This window comes from Salmo trutta, chromosome 30 (genome assembly GCF_901001165.1).
Source record: "Salmo trutta chromosome 30, fSalTru1.1, whole genome shotgun sequence".
In the NCBI taxonomy this organism is placed as follows: Eukaryota; Metazoa; Chordata; class Actinopteri; order Salmoniformes; family Salmonidae; genus Salmo; species Salmo trutta.
Window position 1 is genome coordinate 26,262,540 of NC_042986.1, and position 21,194 is coordinate 26,283,733.

Below are 21,194 nucleotides of genomic sequence, written 5' to 3' on the forward strand. Positions count from 1 at the left end.
TTAATAGTCACAGTGGGTACGACATCTCCAATGCACTTATTTATAAATGCACTCACCGAGTCATCGTATAGATCAATGTCGTTCTCTGAGGTTGACCGGAACATATTCCAGTCCGTGTGATCAAAACAACCTTGGAGGGTGGCTTCCGATTGGTCAGACCAGCGTTGAATGGTTCTTGTTACTGGTACATCCTGTTTGAGTTTCTGCCTATAAGCCGGGACGAGCTAGATGGCGTCGTGGTTGGATTTGCCGAAGGGAGGGAGGGGGAGGGCTGTATATTAGTCAGTCACAGCAGCAGTCTCAGTCTGTTGGCCTCAAATATACAGATAGATCATGTAACACTGTGGTGAAAACAAAAGAAGATCTGATAAATGAAGACAAAACAGCTCTCTCATTACTTACCAAGCCACATACTGTCTCACACTGCAGCAACACTATCAGGCTTAAACTCCTAGCTGCTGATGATGATTATCCAATGTCATGCAGTTGGCCTATGTCTAGCTCCCTCCTTACATGAATCTACCTCTATCATCCATCCATCATTCTAGTTCATTATGTTGCCCTATCCATCCTTCTTCTCTACTGTTGTCCTAAGCATCCGTTGTAGAGTAGGATGTGACGAACATTGAGAGTGGATTAGCAAGGTTACGATCAAGAGGGAGGTGATGGAGAAAGAAAGAAAGAACAGTGCAGACGTGCTGTATTGTTCCACCTCCATCTATCCAGTCTGGCCTCTGTAGAGTGATGCAGGGAATTATGTCCCCAGTACAGATCTACTCCCATGTCCCCAGTCTCAGCTCTATACAGTCAGATAGACAGAACTGATTTCAGTCCAGTACATAGGGCTGTCTCTGTGTGTAGTAAACCGTATGAGTCACAGCAGCCTTCTCTTCCCCCCTCATCTCCCTTCACCATGGAAGCACAGTCATTGTCTAACTACAGAGTGGGAGGCGGAGGTGGAGAGTCGGTGACATTCAATTCAACCTAGAGTCGGGGACATTCAATTCAGCCCAGTTCACTATTTCTATAGAGACGCACTCCATACCCACTGGGTACACACTGGTTGAATCTACATTGTTTCCATGACATTTCAATTAAGTTACGTTGAACCAACGTGGAATAGACATTTAATTCATGTCTGTGCCCAGTGGGTATGTTTTTTGAATGTATAGCAGCTGTAAACGTATCTATCGATTGTGTTTTTATATGAAGTGTGACTAATTGTTTTCTTCTCTTCTCTTTTTCATGTTTATCTTGCTTCACCCATCCTGCCTTTCAAAGCAGGTAAGAGTTTCTGTTTTGTCAGTCTGACCTCTATTCTGGATACCACATTCATTTCCTCTCTTCCTCTTTCTCTCTCTATCCCTCCATCTCCCTCCTCCTTGGATCTCTCTCCCTGATTCGTGAGCGAGGATATGGACACACAGGTTGAGTCATAGATGATTCTCTCTCATCTGCTAACAGTTTGTTAATTGTGAAAATATATATATTTTTTACAGCAGGTTGTCAGCCAGCGCGTGGATGCATGAGTGAGTGTGTTTGCGTCATCGTTGTAGAGTAGGATGTGACGAACATTGAGAGTGGATTAGCAAGGTTATGATCAAGAGGGAGGAGATGAAGACAGAAAGAAAGAAAGAAAAATACATGCTGTATTGTTCCACCTCCATTTATCCAGTCTGGCCTCTGTAGAGTGATGCAGGGAATTCTGTCCCCAGTACAGATCTACTCCCTTGTGCCCAGTCTCAGCTCTATACAGTCAGATAGACAGAACTGATCTCAGTCCAGTACATAGGGATGCGTGTCCGTAGTAAAACATAAAAAGTTTCCCTCCAGAACATCGTGGAGCCATCACTCTCACTCGGGTCTCCACAGTGTCACCTCTTGACTTGGAGTGTTTGTATGAGGCTTAGCCCTGGAGTTAGCCATGCTTGCTATGTTAACAAAAGCATGTTTGGTTGTGTCTGAACCCCAACCTCTATAGCAGTATCAGACCCCTAGTCCGGTACCACAGAAGAGAAACACAGGGGATGTGTCCAAAACGGCACCCTGTTCCCTAAATAGTACACTACTTTTAGCCAGAGCCTCATGTGTCACAGAGCCACACAGAGCCTCACAAATGTAGTGTACTGTATAGGGGACAGGGACAGAGGCCTACAGAACACACAGCACAGTACTGTGCTATCAAATAGGCCACACCGCAAAGGGTTAACACTAGAACCGCCATAGGCCAACGACCACTGATGTTTGATTTTGTAGAATAAGACAAATCTGAAAAAAAGGTATATCCTGCACCTTCCCTGACCTTTCCTAAATGTTTGTATTTTACACTGCTCATTTGTCACAATTTTAAAAGGATTTAGAGCCTTTTTACCAGTTTTATTTTTCAGACCAATTCCTAACTTAATCTGCCTAGACAATGTGCTGTAGGACGATGGCACCCAGCCAGGTGTCTCTCCTCACTGAATGAATGACAATGGATGAATGGGCGATAATTGTGCACCTTACTTCACAATGTAATTTAAATGAGGCCTAACTGAATTATAAGGAGGGTGAAGAGGCTGATTTATTTTAGAAAGACAATAGTGTAATGATGAGTTTGTGTTATGCCTATTTATCAGTAGCAAATAATTTGACAGCACCCCTTGCGGGTTGATACCATTCTCTTTTAATGTTTTATTTCCTGTAACTCTATTACTAATCACATTTATTGTAAGGGAAATGAAAACATGCTATATGTTGCAGTAGGCCTTTAGAATAATGCAAAACATATGCTTGACTCTATCCAGCGAAGCCAACGATGCCAGCCCACTGAATGAATGACAATGCCTGGAATCGGCGATAACTGTGCAAGTTACTTCACAATCACATTTCAATTAGGCCTAACTGAATTATGGGTGAAGAGGTTGATTTCATTTAGAAAACAATAGTGTAATGATGAGTTTGTGTTGTGCCTATTTACAGTTGAAGTCAGAAGTTTACATACACCTTAGCCAAATACATTTAAACTCAGTTTTTCCACAATCCCTGACATTTAATCCTAGTAAAAAGTCCCTGTCTTAGGTCAGTTAGGATCGCCACTTTGTTTTAAGAATGTGAAATAATAATAGAGATAATTATTTATTTCAGCATTTATTTATTTCATCACATGCCCAGTGGGTCAGAAGTTTACATACACTCAATTAGTATTTGGTAGCATTGCCTTTAAATTGTTTAGCTTTGGTCAAATGTTTTGGGTTGCCTTCCACAAGCTTCCTACAATAAGTTGGGCGCATTTTGGCCCATTCCTCCTGACAGAGCTGGTGTAACTGAGTCAGGTTTGTTGGCTTCCTTGCTCGCACAAGCCTTTTCAGTTCTGCCCACAAATTTTCTATAGGAGGTCAGGGCTTTGTAATGTCCACTCCAGTACCTTGACTTTGTTGTCCTTATGCCATTTTGCCACAACTTTGGAAGTATGCTTTGGGTCATTGTCCATTTGGAAGACCCATTTGCGACCAAGCTTTAACTTCCTGACTGATGTCTTGAGATGTTGCTTCAATATTTTCACATAATTTTCTTTCCTCATGATGCCATCTATTTTGTGAAGTGCACCAGTCCCTCCTGGAGCAAAGCACCCCTACAACATGATGCTGCCACCCTGTGCTTCACGGTTGGGATGGTGTTCTTCGGCTTGCAAGCACCCTGTCACGATTGCTATCTTCGAACTCCCGATCATAAATAAACCAAGGCGCAGTGTGCATGGAATTCCACATCCTTTTAACATCCTTGTCTTCCCTGTGGCTCAGTTGGTAGAGCATGGTGTGTGCCACGCCAGGGTTGAGGGTTCGATTCCCAAGGGTGGCCAGTACAAAAAAAAATGCATGAAATGAAATGTATGCATTCACTACTGTAAGTTGCTCTGGATAAGAGTGTCTGCTAAAAGACAAATGTTTTCATGAAAATGAAACGCTGCTTGGCTTTCTTGTGGTGGCATCTTCTGTCACGATCGCTATCTTCGATCTCCCTATCATAAATAAACCAAGGCGCAGCGTGCATGGAATTCCACATCCTTTTAATGAAAATGAAACTCACAAACAGGAGAAAAACGAAAATGTGACGTTCTGGGGCTGCTCAAAGGCAGCTACACAAAAACAAGATCCCACAACTCAAGGAGGGAAAAAGGGCTGCCTAAGTATGGTTCCCAATCAGAGACAACGATGGACAGGTGCCTCTGATTGGAAACCACACTCAGCCAAAACTAAGAAATAGAGTAGCTAGATTTCCCACCCCACATCCCACCCTGACCTAACCAAACTAGAGGAAAATAAACGTCTCTAAGGTCAGGGCGTGACAGTGCCCCCCCCCCCAAAGGTGCGGACTCCCGGCCGCAAACCTGAACCAAAGGGGAGGGTCCGGGTGGGCATCTATTCTTGGCGGCGGGGCGTAGCCCCCACTCCGCCCGCTGATCCCCCCGCCGGAGGAACCAGACCGTGGATCATCGCTGGAGGCTCTGAACTGCCGACCGCCGCTAACGACTCTGGACTGCCGACCGCCGCTGACGACTCTGGACTGCCGACCTCCGCTGACGACTCCGGACTGCCGACCGCCGCTGACGACTCCGGACTTCCGGGCCGCCGCTGACGACTCCGGACTGCCGACCGCCGCTGACGACTCCGGATTGCCGACCGCCGCTGAAGACTCCGGACTGCAGGCCGCCGCTGGGGACTCCGGACTGCAGGCCGCCGCTGGGGACTCCGGAATGCAGACCGCCTTTGGGGACTCCGGAATGCAGACCGCCACTGAAGACTCCAGATTGCAGACCTTCGCTGGAGGCTCCGGACTGGGGGACGTCGCTGGAGGCTCCGGACTGGGGGATGTCGCTGGAGGCTCCGGACAGGGGAACGTCACTGGAGTCTCCGGACCGGGGGACTTCGCTGTAGGCTCCATGCCATGGATCATCTCTATAGGTTCCGCACCATGGATCATCACTGGAGGCTTCTTGCCATGGATCATCACTGGAGGCTCCGGGCCATGGATCATCACTGGAGGCTTCATGCCATGGATTATCACTGGAGGCTTCGGGCCATGGATTATCAATGGAGGCTTCGTGCCATGGATCATCCCTACAGGCTCCGGGCCATGGATCATCACTGGAGGCTTCGTGCCATGGATTATCACTGGAGGCTTCGTGCCATGGATTATCACTGGAGGCTTCGTGTCATGGATCATCACTGGAGGCTTCGTGCCATGGATTATCACTGGAGGCATCGTGCCATGGATCATCACTACAGGCTCCGGGCCATGGATCATCACTGGAGGCTTCGGACCATAGATCACCACTGGAGGCACAGGGTATACTGGGCCGTGGAGGCACACTGGAGGTCTGGAGCTTAGGCACAACCCGTCCTGGCTGGATGTTTACTTTAGCCCGGCAAGGGCGGAGCGCTGGCACAGGACGAACTGCGCTGTGCAGGCGCACTGGCGACACAGTGCGTAGAACTGGCGCAGGATATACTGGGCCGTGGAGGCACACTGGAGGTCTGGAGCGTATGGCTGGCACAACCCATCTTTGCTGGATGCTCAACCTAGCTCAACAACTGCAGGGCGCAGGCACAGATTGCACCGGCCTGTGAATGCGCACTGGCGACACAGTGCGCATCACCGCATAACACGGTGCTTGCCTCGTCACTCGCTCCCCACGGTAAGCACGGAGAGTTGGCTCAGGTCTCCACCCTGACTCTGCCAAACTCCCCGTGTGACCCCCCCATTTTTCGGGGGGGCTGCCTCTCGTGCTTCCGTCGATGTTGGTTCTCCCCGGTCCAGCTCGTCTTCCCAGTAAGCGCACGCTGCTTGGCTTTCTTGTGGTGGGATCTTCTGTCACGATCGCTATCTTCAATCTCCCGATCATAAATAAACCAAGGCGCAGCGTGCATGGAATTCCACATCCTTTTAATGAAAATGAAACTCTGGCTTTTTTATGGCGGTTTTGGAGCAGTGGCTTCTTCCTTGCTGAGCAGCCTTTCAGGTTATGTCAATATAGGACTTGTTTTACTGTGGATATAGATACTTTTGCACCTGTTTCCTCCAGCATCTTCACAAGGTCCTTTGCTGTTGTTCTGGGATTGATTTGCACTTTTCGCACCAAAGTACGTTCATCTCTAGGAGGCAGAATGTGTCTCCTTCCTGAGCGGTTTGACGGCTGTGTGGTCCCATGGTGTTTATACTTGCGTACTATTGTTTGTATAGATGAACATGGTACCTTCAGGCATTTGGAAATTGCTCCCAAGGATGGACCAGACATGTGGAGGTCTACAATTTTTTTCTGAAGTCTTGGCTGATTTCTTTTGATTTTCCGATGAGCAAAGAGGCTCTGAGTTTGAAGGTAGGCCTTGAAATACATCCACAGGTACGCCTCCAATTGACTCAAATGATGTCAATTAGCCTATCAGAAGCTTCTAAAGCCATGACATAATTTTCTGGAATTTTCCAAGCTGTTTAAAGGCACAGTCAACATAGTGTATGTAAACTTCTGACCCACTGGGAATTGTGATACAGTGAATTAATTATAAGTGAAATAATCTGTCTTAAACAATTGTTGGAAAAATGACTTGTGTCATGCACAAAGTAGATGTCCTAACCGAAATGCCAAAACTATAGTTTGTTAGCAAGAAATTTGTGGAGTGGTTGAAAAATGAGTTTTAATGACACCAACCTAGTTGTATGTAAACTTCTGACTTCAACTGTATCAGCTTTTGCGCTCATTTTAATAATTTGACCGTCCGCCTTGCAGCAGCATTGTTCTGGCTACTAAGCAAAAACGAGTAACATAATAAACGTACAGTTAGAATATGCAAATTATGTCATCAATGGCTGAATGGACGTTAGAAACCAGATAGAAACTGATGAGGGTGCATGTGACTTCAGTTAAGTTTTAGTTAGCCGCCGATGTCCTAACCAAGTACTTGCTCAATAGCTTTCTGTATCTGGAGAGTTACATGGAAAAGGCAGAAATTTGACCATGGACAACTTCTTCACATCAATTTCCCTGGCAGACAAGTTGATTGCAAAGAAGACTAGCCTGATCAGAACAGTGAAGAAGAAAAAGGTGGAGGCTGCCCCCATCTACACAAAACAACATACCAGCGGAGCTGAACTCCACATCAGTGATGGAGACTGGTAAAGAAACACTCACAGTAAACAGATGTAAAATAAATAAGTGTTTGCATCCTCAGCACCATGCATCCCACTGGATTTGGCATGTGAGCTTCGTGAGAACCACATGAATGCCAAGAAAGAAGCTACAGCCGCCAAGCAGGCTGTTAAGGCAGCAGGGCCTGCTCTCCCTCTTCCCCAAGCACCACAGCTCCCACTCTGGAAAAATAAGACACAATGTCAAGTCGACAGGTGCACACTAAACAAGGCATATGAAAACTGTATGCATTGCAACCGATTTGTTTGTGGGTCTTGCTCACACAAAGCCCCGAAGCTGTGTGCTGACCAGTGGCGACTCATTATTCAGGGCTCAGCCCCACCTGTTTAGCTATAAAAAAAATGGACGCGTGTCACATATCAGTTTGCAACCACCGTAAAACAAAAATTATTTTGTTAATAAAGCTGCATACAAACATGGTCTCTTTATTGCTTTCTTGAGTAAGGCAGCTCCAAAATGCAGGCGCTTCAGCCTAGCTCAGTGCTTTCTGTGGTGGTGGGGCAGCCAGTGGAAAATACGGAGCGTAGGGCTTGATAATGTCCTCTAGATCTGCCGTGATTGGCTCAGTGTTCTGTCGCTTATGGGGACACTACGTCACTGCAAAATCTACGGGTAGAGCAAAACAATTCAAGCCCCTTGCGTGCTTCCGTAGAGTTACATTAGAAGTGCCCATCCAAGAAGGCTCAAGGTAATTGGCCACAGATAAAATTACGTCACATTATATCTACCGTAGCTTTGATTGGACTGATCATGTCAACATTATAATTTCAAAACCTTAGCTAGCAAGCAAGCCAGACAAGCAGTTACCATCATGAATCAAGTCGACATTCTACTGGCAAATCCTTTCAATCCTTGTCATATGAAGAGAAATTATGAAGAGAAATTATAGATAAATTATTGACCCCTCTGCCTGACCTGACCCTGAGCCTTCCTGCCGTCCTGTACCTGCTCCCCCACTACTCTGGATTACCGACCTCTGCCTGACTTGACCCTGAGCCTGCTTGCCATACTGTACCTTTGCCGCTGTTGTTGTAATAAACATTGTTACTTCGACACAGTCTGCATCTTGGTCTTACCTTGAAACGTGATAGAAATAGCATTCTATCTGGTCAAACACATTTTTTTCCCGAAGTTTACTAAGGGTTGGGAACAGGCTGATTGGTCGGCTATTTAGCCAGTAAAGGGGGCTTTACTATTCTTGTGGGGGCTGTCTTGTTAGACTTCAGTGCAGCTTTTGACATTATCAATCATAGTCTGCTGCTGGAAAAACTTATGTGTTATGGCTTTACACCCCCTGCTCTAATGTGGATAAAGAGTTACTTGTCTAACAGAACACAGAGGGTGTTATTTAATGGAAGCCTCTCAAACATAATCCAGGTAGAATCAGAAATTCCCCAGGGAAGCTGTTTAGGCCCCTTTCTTTTTTCAATATTTACTAACGACATGCCACTAGCTTTGAGTAAAGAGCTGAAGTTAGTTTTGGAATGAGTAGCAAGGAATAAGTTAGTCCTAAATATTTCCAAAACTAAAAGCATTGTATTTGGGACAAATCATTCACTAAACCCTAAACCTCAACTACATCTCATAATGAATAATGTGGAAATTGAGCAAGTTGAAGTGACTAAACTGCTTGGAGTAACCCTGGATTGTAAACTGTCATGGTCAAAACATATTGATAAAACAGTAGCTGAGATGGGGAGAAGTCTGTCCATAATAAAGCGCTGCTCTGCCTTCTTAACAACACTATCAACAAGGCAGGTCCTACAGGCCCTGGTTTTGTTGCACCTAGACTACTGTTCAGTAGTGTGATCAGTTGCCACAAAGAGGGACTTGGGGAAATTTCAGTTGGCTCAGAACAGGGCAGCATGGCTGGCCCTTAAAAGTACACAGAGAGCTAACATTAATAATATGCATGTCAATCTCTCGTAGCTCAAAGTGGAAGAGAGATTGACTTCATCATTACTTGTTTTTGTAAGAGGTGTTGACAAGCTGAATGCACCGAGCTGTCTGTTTGAACTACTGGCGCACAGCTCGGACACCCATGCGTACCCCATAAGACATGCCACAAGAGGTCTCTTCACAGTCTCCAAGTCCAGAACAGACTACAGGAGGTGCACAGTATTACATAGAGCCATGACTAAATGGAACTCTATTCCACATCAAGTAACTGATGCAATCAGTAAAATATGATTTAAAAAAAACGATAAAAATACACCTTATGGAACAGCGGGGACTGTAAAGCAACACAAACATAGGCACAGACACATGCATACACACGCATGTGTACAAACGCATGTAAAATTAACTGCCTTAATTTTGCTGGACCCCCAGGAAGAGTAGCTGCTGCCTTGGCAATGTCCATAATAAATACAAATACAATACACACACTCACACACACTTACACACACACACACTACAGTACAGTATACACCCCGTCTCCCTTAAGCTTTTTCAGACACACACAAAACCCCTCTCACATACACACTCTCTCACTCTATCTGTGTTTCATTCTCCCTCCCTTTTTACATTTGCTCATTGCTTCATCTCCTCCTTGGCTCTTTGTAGATGCTTTCCCCCGAGGGTTGGGTTTAGATGAAATGTCACTTTTAATGGAAATCGGAATGGAAAAACAAAAGGAACGCTTCCTAATATTGCCTGTGAGAAGGAGAGAAGGTGTTTCTTTTAGATTGTGCTGTTAGAACATGGTCTGGCGGCAGGGGGGTATTTTGTGGCAGTAAATTCAACCCCAGGCAAGGCAGAACTATTCTTTTATAGGCATCATTGTGGAAAAGAGAATCCTATTACAAGTTCAGTGCTGTTTTAGATGGTAGAAGAAACTTACTCATTTTTCTTCAGTTGCAACTGAACTGACACAACTGAAACACACACATTAACCAATCTGCTGTATCATTTGCTATGAGAACGCCAAAGAGCATTCTACATAGTGGCCTAGCTATATAGCAACATTATATACTCTTAGTCTCAAGCTACAGGCTGTGTTTTGGGGCCATTTTACAGTGAGTGATCAATGAGGAGAGAATGTCACCAGACATCAGAATGGTGTGTCTGTGAATCTGTCATCTCTGTCCTCATCAGACAGGTGAGTGTGACTCCACTGAGCTCTGTGTATCCTCACAAAGGCAAACACTTTATCCCTCTAAAGAGGAATATGACAGGGGAACGATCTCTTCACAATCCATGGTATCTCCCACTCTCTCTCTTCTCCCTCTCTTTTCTCTACTATCATGGTATCTATCTATCCATCTGTTTTTCAGTTCCACGTTTGTCTGTCTCTCTGTCTGTCTGAGAGGGGGAATCTCAATGGCCGACCTTATCAGCGTCATCACCCGGCTTCAAAGAGCTTTGTGTGTGTGTGTGTGTGTGTGTGTGTGTGTGTGTGTGTGTGTGTGTGTGTGTGTGTGTGTGTGTGTGTGTGTGTGTGTGTGTGTGTGTGTGTGTGTGTGTGTGTGTGTGTGTGTGTATGTGTGTGTGTGTGTCTGTCTGTCTGTCTGTCTTACTCTCTCTCTCTTACTTTCTCTCTCTTACTCTCTCTCTCACTCTCTCTCTCTCACTCTCTCTCTCTTACTCTCTCACTCTCTCTCTCTTACTCTCTCACTCTCTCTCTCTCACTCTCTCACTCTCTCTCTCTTACTTTCTCTCTCACTTTCTCTCTCTTACTCTCTCTCTCACTCTCTCTCTCTTTACTCTCTCACTCTCTCTCTCTTACTCTCTCACTCTCTCTCTCTTACTCTCTCACTCTCTCTCTCTCACTCTCTCACTCTCTCTCTCTTACTTTCTCTCTCACTTTCTCTCTCTTACTCTCTCTCTCACTCTCTTACTCTCTCACTCTCTCTCTCTTACTCTCTCTCACTCTCTCTCTCTTACTCTCTCACTCTCTCTCTCTTACTCTCTCACTCTCTCTCTCACTCTCGCTCTCTCACTCTCTCTCTCTTACTCTCTCACTCTCTCTCTCACTCTCACTCTCTCTCTCTCTCACTCTCTCACTCTCTCACTCTCTCTCTCTTACTCTCTCACTCTCTCTCTCTTACTCTCTCACTCTCTCTCTCTTACTCTCTCACTCTCTCTCTCTTACTCTCTCACTCTCTCTCTCTCACTCTCTCACTCTCTCTCTCTTACTCTCTCTCTCACTCTCTCTCTCTTACTCTCGCTCTCTCACTCTCTCTCTCTTACTCTCTCACTCTCTCTCTTACTCTCTCACTCTCTTACTCTCTCACTCTCTCTCTTTACTCTCTTACTCTCTCTCTCTCACTCTCTCTCTCTCACTCTCGCTCTCTCACTCTCTCTCTCTTACTCTCTCACTCTCTCTCTCTTACTCTCTCACTCTCTTTACTCTCTCACTCTCTCTCTTTACTCTCTCACTCTCTCTCTCTCTTTACTCTCTCTATCTTACTCTCTCTATGTCTTTGTGTGTGTCCCACTCTCCTATCTGTCTCTCTCAGGTATTGTTATTGATGCTGTCATTATTCTCTTCCCATCTCACTCTCCCACAGTCCCACACACTCTCTCCATCTTGTTCCCTCCCTACATGTATTTTCTTCTCCTAACCTTCTCTTCTCACCCCACTGTAGCCCATTTCCTTTCAGACTATGGATAACTCTTAAAAGTATCTAGTACAGTCTTTAGTACAACATGCTCCCAATGCTCTCTCTCCAATGTCAGTGCCCCATACCTGCTTTTTTAATCCTTTTCTCCTCTTGTCCCAAACCAGCCACCATACAGTGCATCACTCCTCCCAGGCAGCCTCTGGAGCCTATAGGAAAAGTGTGTAGAAAATAATCTCCTTTCCTCTCCCTCCTCTCTCCATCCATAATTTTGAAGGAGGACACTAGTACCCTATCTGCCTACATCCCCCCTCACCCCATCCCCTCTAGTGTTTCTGCTCCACTAACCCCTTCAGTCATAGTCCCATGCTTTGTATCCACTTGACAGGATCTGTGAGGTTAAAAGTCTAAGACGGCGATGGTTTTCCCTCCTTCCCTCTACCTTTCTCTCTGCGGTTTCTCTGATAGACTCCTTAGCAGTGAGAGGGATGTAGCGCTGGTATCATCCATGTCCCACTTCAGTTCCCCACTTGTTCCTTTATCATTCAGCTAATAGGAGGGCTGTTCTCTGTGCCTTGGGGAGACCCTCCATCCGACTTCCTTATCATGTGTGCCCAGGTGTGGACTCGCACCTACGTCCGCTATCCACGGGAAATTACAGGCACCATAAGACCATTAGAACATCTAAAGAAACAGGCAGGGAAACAAGAGGTGTTGTGTTCCCTTTCGTACCCTGTAGCATGCTGGTGATAGATAGCACTTCCTGTTCAGGTGACTAAGGAAATAGCAAATCATTAATAATGACATTCATTAGGCTGGTGACTAATGAGCAAACAAACGATCGACAAGTAAACAGGTCATCCGTCGGTCTTGATGTTGTTGTAAAGAAGGGAAGGTACTTCTTATGAGTGGCTGTAGGTCTTACAACATTGTCTTTGTTTGGTACTAGATCCATCGCATCTCAGCGGTCCAAAATGTATGAGAGAAATCCTTCTTTTACGATTTACTACTTGCCTTGCACCCGCTATAGATTATGCATACTTATAGGTAGATATGTTTTTTTTCTTTTTACACGGGTGCTGCATTGCTTTCATCATGGAGAGGATGGATACTGCACAGTCTATCTCTCAACCAATGTGCCTCTAAGATGTGAGAAGAAATATGAGCCCGCACAGAGAAGCTTTCCACAGTTTTCCCCTTTAGTTAACACTATCATCATTTTGCTCTACTGTGGCAATTCGGATCCAATCAACGCAATAACAAATTCTCCCAATTTCAATTACGATCTTGTCTCAACGCTGCAACTCCTCAACAGGTTTGGGAGAGGCGAAGGTCGAGACATGCGTCTTCCGAAACATGACCCGCCAAACCGCGCTCCTTAACACCAACCCGCTTAACCCGGAAGCCAGCTTCACCAATATGTCGGAGGAAACACAGTTCAACTGACGACCAGAGTCAGCCTGCAGGCGCCCGGCCCGCCACAAGGAGTCGCTAACCCGGGCAGCGCTGGGCCAATTGTGCTCTGCCATATGGGACTCCGGGTCACAGCCGGTTGTGACACAGCCTGGGCTCTAACCCGGGTCTGTAGTGACGCCTCAAGCACTGCGATGCAGTGCCTTAGACCGTTGTGCGGGAGGCCCAATTTTCAAGTTGTAATGTCATATGCACAAGTAAAATGTTATGCCTTTCTTGCAAACTCAAAGCCCGACAATGCAATAATGAATAACAATGTATTGCTAGAAAAAAACGAGGAATAAGAAAAATGAAATTCACAAGAAAGTAGAAGAAAGAAAGTATTCTAGACAGACCTGTGCGCCATAACCAATCAGAGCTGCAGTAGACCTATATGCAAATAGCCATTAGCATATATGGATCTGTACCATTCACTTTGAACTGGACTGTGTTTAGGCTACATTATGGGTGGATGCGAGAAGATGCACTTGTTTTGAGATCAAAGTGAGAGGTTTCATGCATGTTAACATCAAAAGCCTCCTCCCGAAGTTTGTTTTATTCACTGCTTTAGCACACGCAGCGAACCCAGATGTCCTAGCCGTGTCTGAATCCTGGTTTAAGAAGGCCACAAAAAATGCTGAAATTTCCATCCCCAACTACAACATTTTCCGACAAGATAGAACTGCCAAAGGGGGCGGAGTTGCAATCTACTGCAGAGATAGCCTGCAGAGTTCTGTCATACTATCCAGGTCTGTGCCCCAAAAATTCGAGTTTCTACTTTTAAAAATCCACCTTTCCAGAAATAAGTCTCTCACCATTGCCACTTGTTATAGACCCCTCTCAGCCCCCAGCTGTGCTCTGGACACCATATGTGAATTGATTGCCCCCCATCTATCTTCAGAGTTTGTACTGTTAGGTGACCTAAACTGGGATATAGTAACACCCCGGCCGTCCTACAATCTAAGCTAGATGCCCTCAATCTCACACAAATGATCAAGGATAATACCAGGTACAACCCTAAATCCGTAACCATGGGCACCCTCATAGATATCATCCTTACCAACTTGCCCTCTAAATACACCTCTGCTGTCATCAACCAGGATCTCAGCGATCACTGCCTCATTGCCTGCGTCCGTAATGGGTCCGCGGTCAAACGACCACCCCTCATCACTGTCAAACGCTCCCTTAAACACTTCAGCGAGCAGGCCTTTCTAATCGACCTGGCCTGGGTATCCTGGAAGGATATTGACCTCATCACGTCGGTAGAGGATGCCTGGTTGCTTTTTAAAAGTGCTTTCCACACCATCTTAAATACGCATGCCCCATTCAAAAAATGTAGAACGAAGAACAGATAATGGCCTTGGTTCACCCCAGACTTGACTGCCCTTGACCAGCACAAAAACATCCTGTGGCGTAGTGCATTAGCATTGAACAGCCCCCGCGATATGCAACTTTTCAGGGAAGTCAGGAACCAATTTTCACAGTCAGTTAGGAAAGCTAAGGCTAGCTTTTTCAAACAGAAATGTGCATCCTGTAGCACTTATTCCAAAACGTTTTGGGATACTGTAAAGTCCATAGAGAATAAAAGCACCTCCTCCCAGCTGCCCACTACACTGAGGATAGGAAACACTGTCACCACCGATAAATCTACGATAATCAATAATTTCAATAAGCATTTTTCTACGGCTGGCTATGCTTTCCATCTGGCTACCCCAACCCCGGCTAACAGCTCTGCACCCCCCGCAGAAACTTGCCCAAGCCCCCCCCCTTCTCCTTCACCCAAATCCAGACAGCTGATGTTCTGAAAGAGCTGCAAAATCTGGATCCCTACTAATCAGCTGGGCTAGACAATCTGGACCCTCTCTTTCTAAAATTATCTGCCGAAATTGTTGCAACCCCTATTGCTAGCCTGTTCAATGTCTTTCATATCGTCTGAGATCCCCAAAGATTGGAAAGCTGCTGCGATCATCCCCCTCTTCAAAGGGGGAGACACTCTAGACCCAAACTGTTATAGACCTATATCCATCCTGCCCTGCCTTTCTAAAATATTTGAAAGCCAAGTTAACAAACAGATCACCGACCATTTCGAATCCCACCGTACCTTCTCCACTATGCAGTCTGGTTTCCTAGCTGGTCATGGGTGCTCCTCAGCCACACTCATATCCTAAACGATATCATAACCGGCATCGATAAAAGACAGTACTGTGCAGCCGTCTTCAAAAAGCTGGCAAAGGTTTTCGACTCTGTCAATCACCGCATTCTTATCAGCAGACTCAATAGAATTGGTTTCTCAAATGACTGCCTCGCTTCTTTCACCAACTACTTCTCAGATAGAGTTCAGTGTGTCAAATCGGAGGGCCTGTTGTCTAGACCTCTGGCAGTCTCTATGGGGTGCCACAGGGTTCAATTCTCGGGCTGACTCTTTTCTCTGTATATATCAATGATGTCACTCTTGCTGCTAGGGATTCTCTGATCCACCTCTACGCAGACGACAACATTCTGTATACATCTGGCCCTTCCTTGGACACTGTGTTAACAAACTTGCTTCAATGCCACACAACACTCCTTCCATGGCCTCCAACTGCTTTTAAATGCTAGTAAAACTAAATGCATGCTCTTCAACCGATTTGCTGCCCACACCCACCCGGCCAACAGCATCACTACTCTGGATGGCTCTGACTTAGAAGATGTGGACAACTACAAATACCCATGTGTCTGGTTAGACTGTAAACTCTCCTTCCAGACTTACATTAAGCATCTCCAATGCAAAATTAAATCTAGAATCGGCTTCCTAACAAAGCATCCTTCACTCATGCTGCCAAACATACCCTCGTAAAACTGACCATCCTACCGATCCTTGACTTCGGCGATGTCATTTACAAAATAGCCTCCAACACTCTACTCAGCAAATTGGATGTAGTCTATCACAGTGCCGTCCGTTTTGTCACCAAAGGCCCATATACTACCCACCACTGCAACCTGTATGCTCTCGTTGGCTGGCCCTCGCTACATTTTCGTCGTCAAACCTGCTGGCTCCAGGTCACCTATAAGTCTTTGCTAGGTAAAGCCCAGCCTTATCTCACCTCACTGGTCACCATAGCAACACCCACCTGTAGCACGCGCTCCAGCAGGTATATTTCACTGGTCATCCCCAAAGCAAACACCTGCTTTGGCCGCCTTTCCTTCCAGTTCTCTGCTGCCAATGACTGGAATGAATTGCAAAAATCTCTGAAGCTGGAGACTTATATATCCCTCTCTAACTTTAAGCATCAGCTGTCAGAGCAGCTTACCGATCACTGTGCCTGTACACAACCTATCTGTAAACAGCACACCTAACTACTTCATCCCCATATTGGTATTTATTGTTTTTGCTCATTTGCACCCCAGTATCTCTACATGCACTTCATCATCTGCACATCTATCATTCCAGTGTTAACGCTAAATTGTAATTATTTCACCTCTGTGGCCTATTTATTGCCTTACCTCCCTAATCTTACTACATTTGCACACACTGTACATAGACTTGTGCTATTGTGTTATTGACTGTACGTTTTTTATCCCATTGTGTACAAACTCTGTGTTGTTTTTGTCGTACTGCTTTGCTTTAACTTGGTCCTGGTCGCAGTTGTAAATGAGAACTTGTTCTGAACTGGCTTACCTGGTTAAATAAAGGTGAAATAAAAAAAAGATATTAAAAAAGCTGCATGTAGCCACATGTGCACATTTCTTCATATTCTTTACTAGTAAGAGAGTTATTAGCCCAGTTATATCTAATATCTAGTCAGCAATAGGGGAGTGGTTGCATCCAACAAGAGTACAACATTTACTAGTGAGGGAGTTATTAGCCCAGGTATATCTAATATCTAGTCAACAATAGGGGAGTGGTTGCATCCAACAAGAGTACAACATTTTTGCTTTTCTAGCCATCTTAGAAAAGCCAGTCAGGTAAAGATCTTTTTGTATGTCTTAAAGGGCTAGTGCTGTATTTTGAGACAGGCTTGAATAAGCTAAGTAGCCAATAGGCAGAGCGTAGCACAATTTTTCCAATTCTCTGTAATAATGGTATGGGAATAATACTTTTGTAAAGTGATTTCTTTCATCAAACACAACATTTTCAATCACCTCCTTGTCTGAAGGACAAGTGGATAAACAGGTTAATGTCAAGCCCGGACTTTTTTTCAAAGGTCTGATGGAATGTAGGCATTGAACACCACACATTGGCTGCTACTGTAGGCTGAATGAAATAACAGCTGTTTCCATGCTAAAATGTTATGGGATGTGTTTTTCTTCATTGTTTTTATTGTAGGCCACTCTGGTAGGCCTACATTATGATCAAATAGCCACAGTAACCTACTTGTTAACTGTTAAAACTGTAACTTAAAGCAGGTACAGCCTCAGTGTTCACAGTAAACACTGTGAGGAAAGATGCCTCTACACTGACGCACTTACAGTGGGGGAAAGTAGTGATATGTAGTGATAAGGCTCCACTAGCCAGGGATTCTTCCACCTGTGGGGAAATATTGAAGCAGTTGCCTAAATAAGGGAAAGTTATAAACCTCCCTGTCCATCAGAGAACACTTCTGGGACTCCAGAGTGAGCCCTCCACCAGAGCTGTTTACATATGAAAGAATGGAGGGAGGGAGAGAGGGAGCGAGAGAGAGCGAAAGAGAGCAAGGAATGGAGAGAGAAAAAGAGAGAGAGAGGGGGGAAAGAGAGGAAGGGAGAGATGGAGAAGAGAGAATTATCACCACTGTCAGTGTGTTTGATCATGGCTGTGACGTTAGTTTAGATTCCATCACTGCAGGGTAAATGTTCTGGCACGATCACTATGGAAACAGAATCAGGAAGTGCAGTCGTTGATGCCTAGGAGTGATGGTGGGAAACATGCAAATACAAATGTCATTCCAGGAAAAGAAAGGAAAGAGAGAAAGGTGGTGAAGAGGTATGCTTGGCAGCGTTCAAAAGATGAAATCGCTACCGGTGTCAAGAGTGGCGTTTGTGTGTCTGAGTGTATGCGTGCATGCCTATGTGTGTGTGGGTGTGTGTATGTGTGTGAGTGCATAAGTGTGTGTGTGTGTGTGTGTGTGTGTACAGATGTAGGATCTTAATTTGAGCCAGTTTGCTATAGCAGGAAAACAATCCAACAGGAAATGTGAATTATATTTTATGGACATTTTTTGTTGGGGTTGATCCATTTTTTTGTTAGGGCAAATCAAGTCTGACATTTAAAAGTGAAAGTACACATTTTAGAAGGTTTTTGGGGGGTTACATCGAATAAAATACAAGTATGCTGTGCAGGAAAATTCTCAGCCACAAAAGAGTGATCAAATTAAGATCATACACCTCAATGTCAATATTAGTATTATGTGTCCCGATGTGTGTGTGAATGTGCGCTTGCTTTTGAAATTGTGTGTGTGGACTGCATGAAGGTCTGTGAGCGTGCGTGAATGTGTGTGTGTATGTAAGGGATGAAAGGAGCCTTGGGGAGCAGGATCCTGAGTCTCTCTCTCTCTCTCTCTCTCTCTCTCTCTCTCGCTCTCTCTCTCAGCTTTCTGACTGTACTACTCTGCACAATAATTGCAGTATTTTTCATGTGTGAGGGTAATGGCAGGAAAATGCTCTACCACATGCTCCAGACACACTCACTGTGGATGGATCTGTGCCTTCTCCAATTTGAGACAAGGTTAATGCCTGTGAAGTGAATAACTGAATAGAGTTCTGAAAATAGTTCTGTACAATGGAAGTAGTGGAGGTGTATAGGCATAGGGAACAGCCTGTACCATTACCAGAAAAAAACGGAGACTTTTGTGCCATTAACAGTGTTAAAAATGTACTCTCTCTCAAACATACCGAATTCTTAGAACTCCAAAGGTGGATGTATTTCCATTAGGATGTACAGTGTACCAGTAACCCTCACTAAAGAAGGATGCCCACATAGGCCATCATATCAATGGGTTGGAACCCGTTCCCCCTGCCAGCATATGACATGATCCTTCACACAGCTGAATGGGACAAGGTGGCATGGCTGCCCTCTCTCCCTCATGCAGAGAGTTAGTATCCCTTCTTCCAGTTTTCTTTGTCTCCCTGCTAGGCAGTTCTATGTCCAGGCCTCTCAGTGCTAATAGCATTGCCTCTCCTCTCTTCTCTCCTCTCTCTCCTGTTCTCTCCTCTCCTCCATAAAGAGACACGTCAGCATATTTCAGACGGGCCACCGAGCTCATTTAAATTGGCTCCAGCCTGAGGATGCCTCATTTCTCACCAGGCTCCAGCCCCTGCATAACCTCGCCTTGCCTGTGTTCTCTCAGATTATTCCCCTGCAGGCGGTGCATAACGCTGGAGAGCAATCTAACACGTCCTCCTGAACAGACAACAGTCCATAGTTCTGCATGTACACTAGGCTAAAAACTGTGTCCAGCTATGTGAGTGAGTGGGGGCTCCTGTTTTCGGGGTGTGTGTTTGCAGGGGTGGTAGAGAGAGGAGGGGATTGAGGGGAAAGAGTTAAGGGGAGGTGGGGATAACCAGAGACTAAATCCATCCACCCCCCTTTCAAAGCGACTGCCAGCCAGAAGTGTGAACTGGGTCACAGCGACATATTTAAATGTGAGTTAAAGCCCTCAGCACAGCACACCTCTACCACCCTCCCCTGGTGTATTGTTTATGAATGAAAGGAGGATAAGGATGGAGGGAGAATTATAGGGAAAGAGTAAAAAGTCCATTCTAACAAGCATTTCCCTCAGTGCTGCGGGAGCTATTGCAGTTTGATGGATTAGGCGTGATGAGTGAGTGTCAACTGGTTTAATCGCAGGTCCACTGCAGCCTGAGGAGATGGTTTTAATCATATTTGCCTCCTCATTACCCTCCCGTCTGCTGTCCTAGTGCTGCACTGGGACATCAATATAGCAGCCCCCTGCCCTTCCTCTCACAGGGACATTAATATAGCAGCCCCCTGCCCTTCCTCTCACAGGGACATTAATATAGCAGCCCCCTGCCCTTCCTCTCACAGGGACATTAATATAGCAGCCCCCTGCCCTTCCTCTCACAGGGACATTAATATAGCAGCCCCCTGCCCTTCCTCTCACAGGGACATTAATATAGCAGCCCCCTGCCCTTCCTCTCACAGGGACATTAATATAGCAGCCCCCTGCCCTTCCTCTCACAGGGACATTAATATAGCAGCCCCCTGCCCTTCCTCTCACAGGGACATTAATATAGCAAATGTTGCCACACCTCTCACAGGAACAACGCGCTGGGGTAACATTAGAGTTGTGATGTCACAAAAGCTTTTTGCAATAGGATAGCTATGGCATCACAAAGGCCTACAGTACATGTGAGAGTTGTGATGTTACAAAGACCCGTAGCCATGTGGGAGTTATGATGTCACAAAAATCAGTAGCCATAGTGATGGGAGCAGAGTCGTGTGGTTGAGTTGGTAGCTGTAGCTGTGATGTCACAAAGAATCATAGCCACTGGAGAGTTGTGATGTTACAAAGACCCATAGCCATGTGGGCGTTATGATGTCACAAAGACCAGTAGCCATAGTGATGAGAGCAGAGTCGTGTGGTTGAGTTGGTAGCGCAGTGACCTTGACAACATTGTTGGGTGGTTGTGTATAGACAGCTAGCTCTTATCTCAGTGGAGACATGGCATGAGTTTGCTGTGTGTGACAGTGATGTCTATCATTCATTTAACCTTGACTGAAGAGCACACTATTATCACTGCGAACACTCGGCCTTCCTCTTAACCTTCATGGCTATTCAACTTTCTACACAAACTCTTTAGTCAATAATTATATTGGATTCTGTAGCCAACAACCAATACTGCACCAGAATTGAAAAGAAAAACAACAATTGGAGAGAATGCTCAATAGATGAGTAAACCATATTTCCATCAACTACATCAACATTTCCATTCATTTCAACACAGCCTTCACTGCTACAGTATAATAGATATCCTACACAGGTTTCCCGCTACATGTGACAGCCGTCTCAAAGGTT

The 21,194-nt window shown here is 45.4% G+C and overlaps 1 protein-coding gene across 1 annotated transcript in view; it reads left to right on the top strand.

Moving 5' to 3' along the window:
• The window catches only part of LOC115168377 (cadherin-4-like), a 559,301-nt gene that overhangs the window by 157,452 nt on the left and 380,655 nt on the right, over positions 1 to 21,194 (top strand). The window lies entirely within an intron of this gene.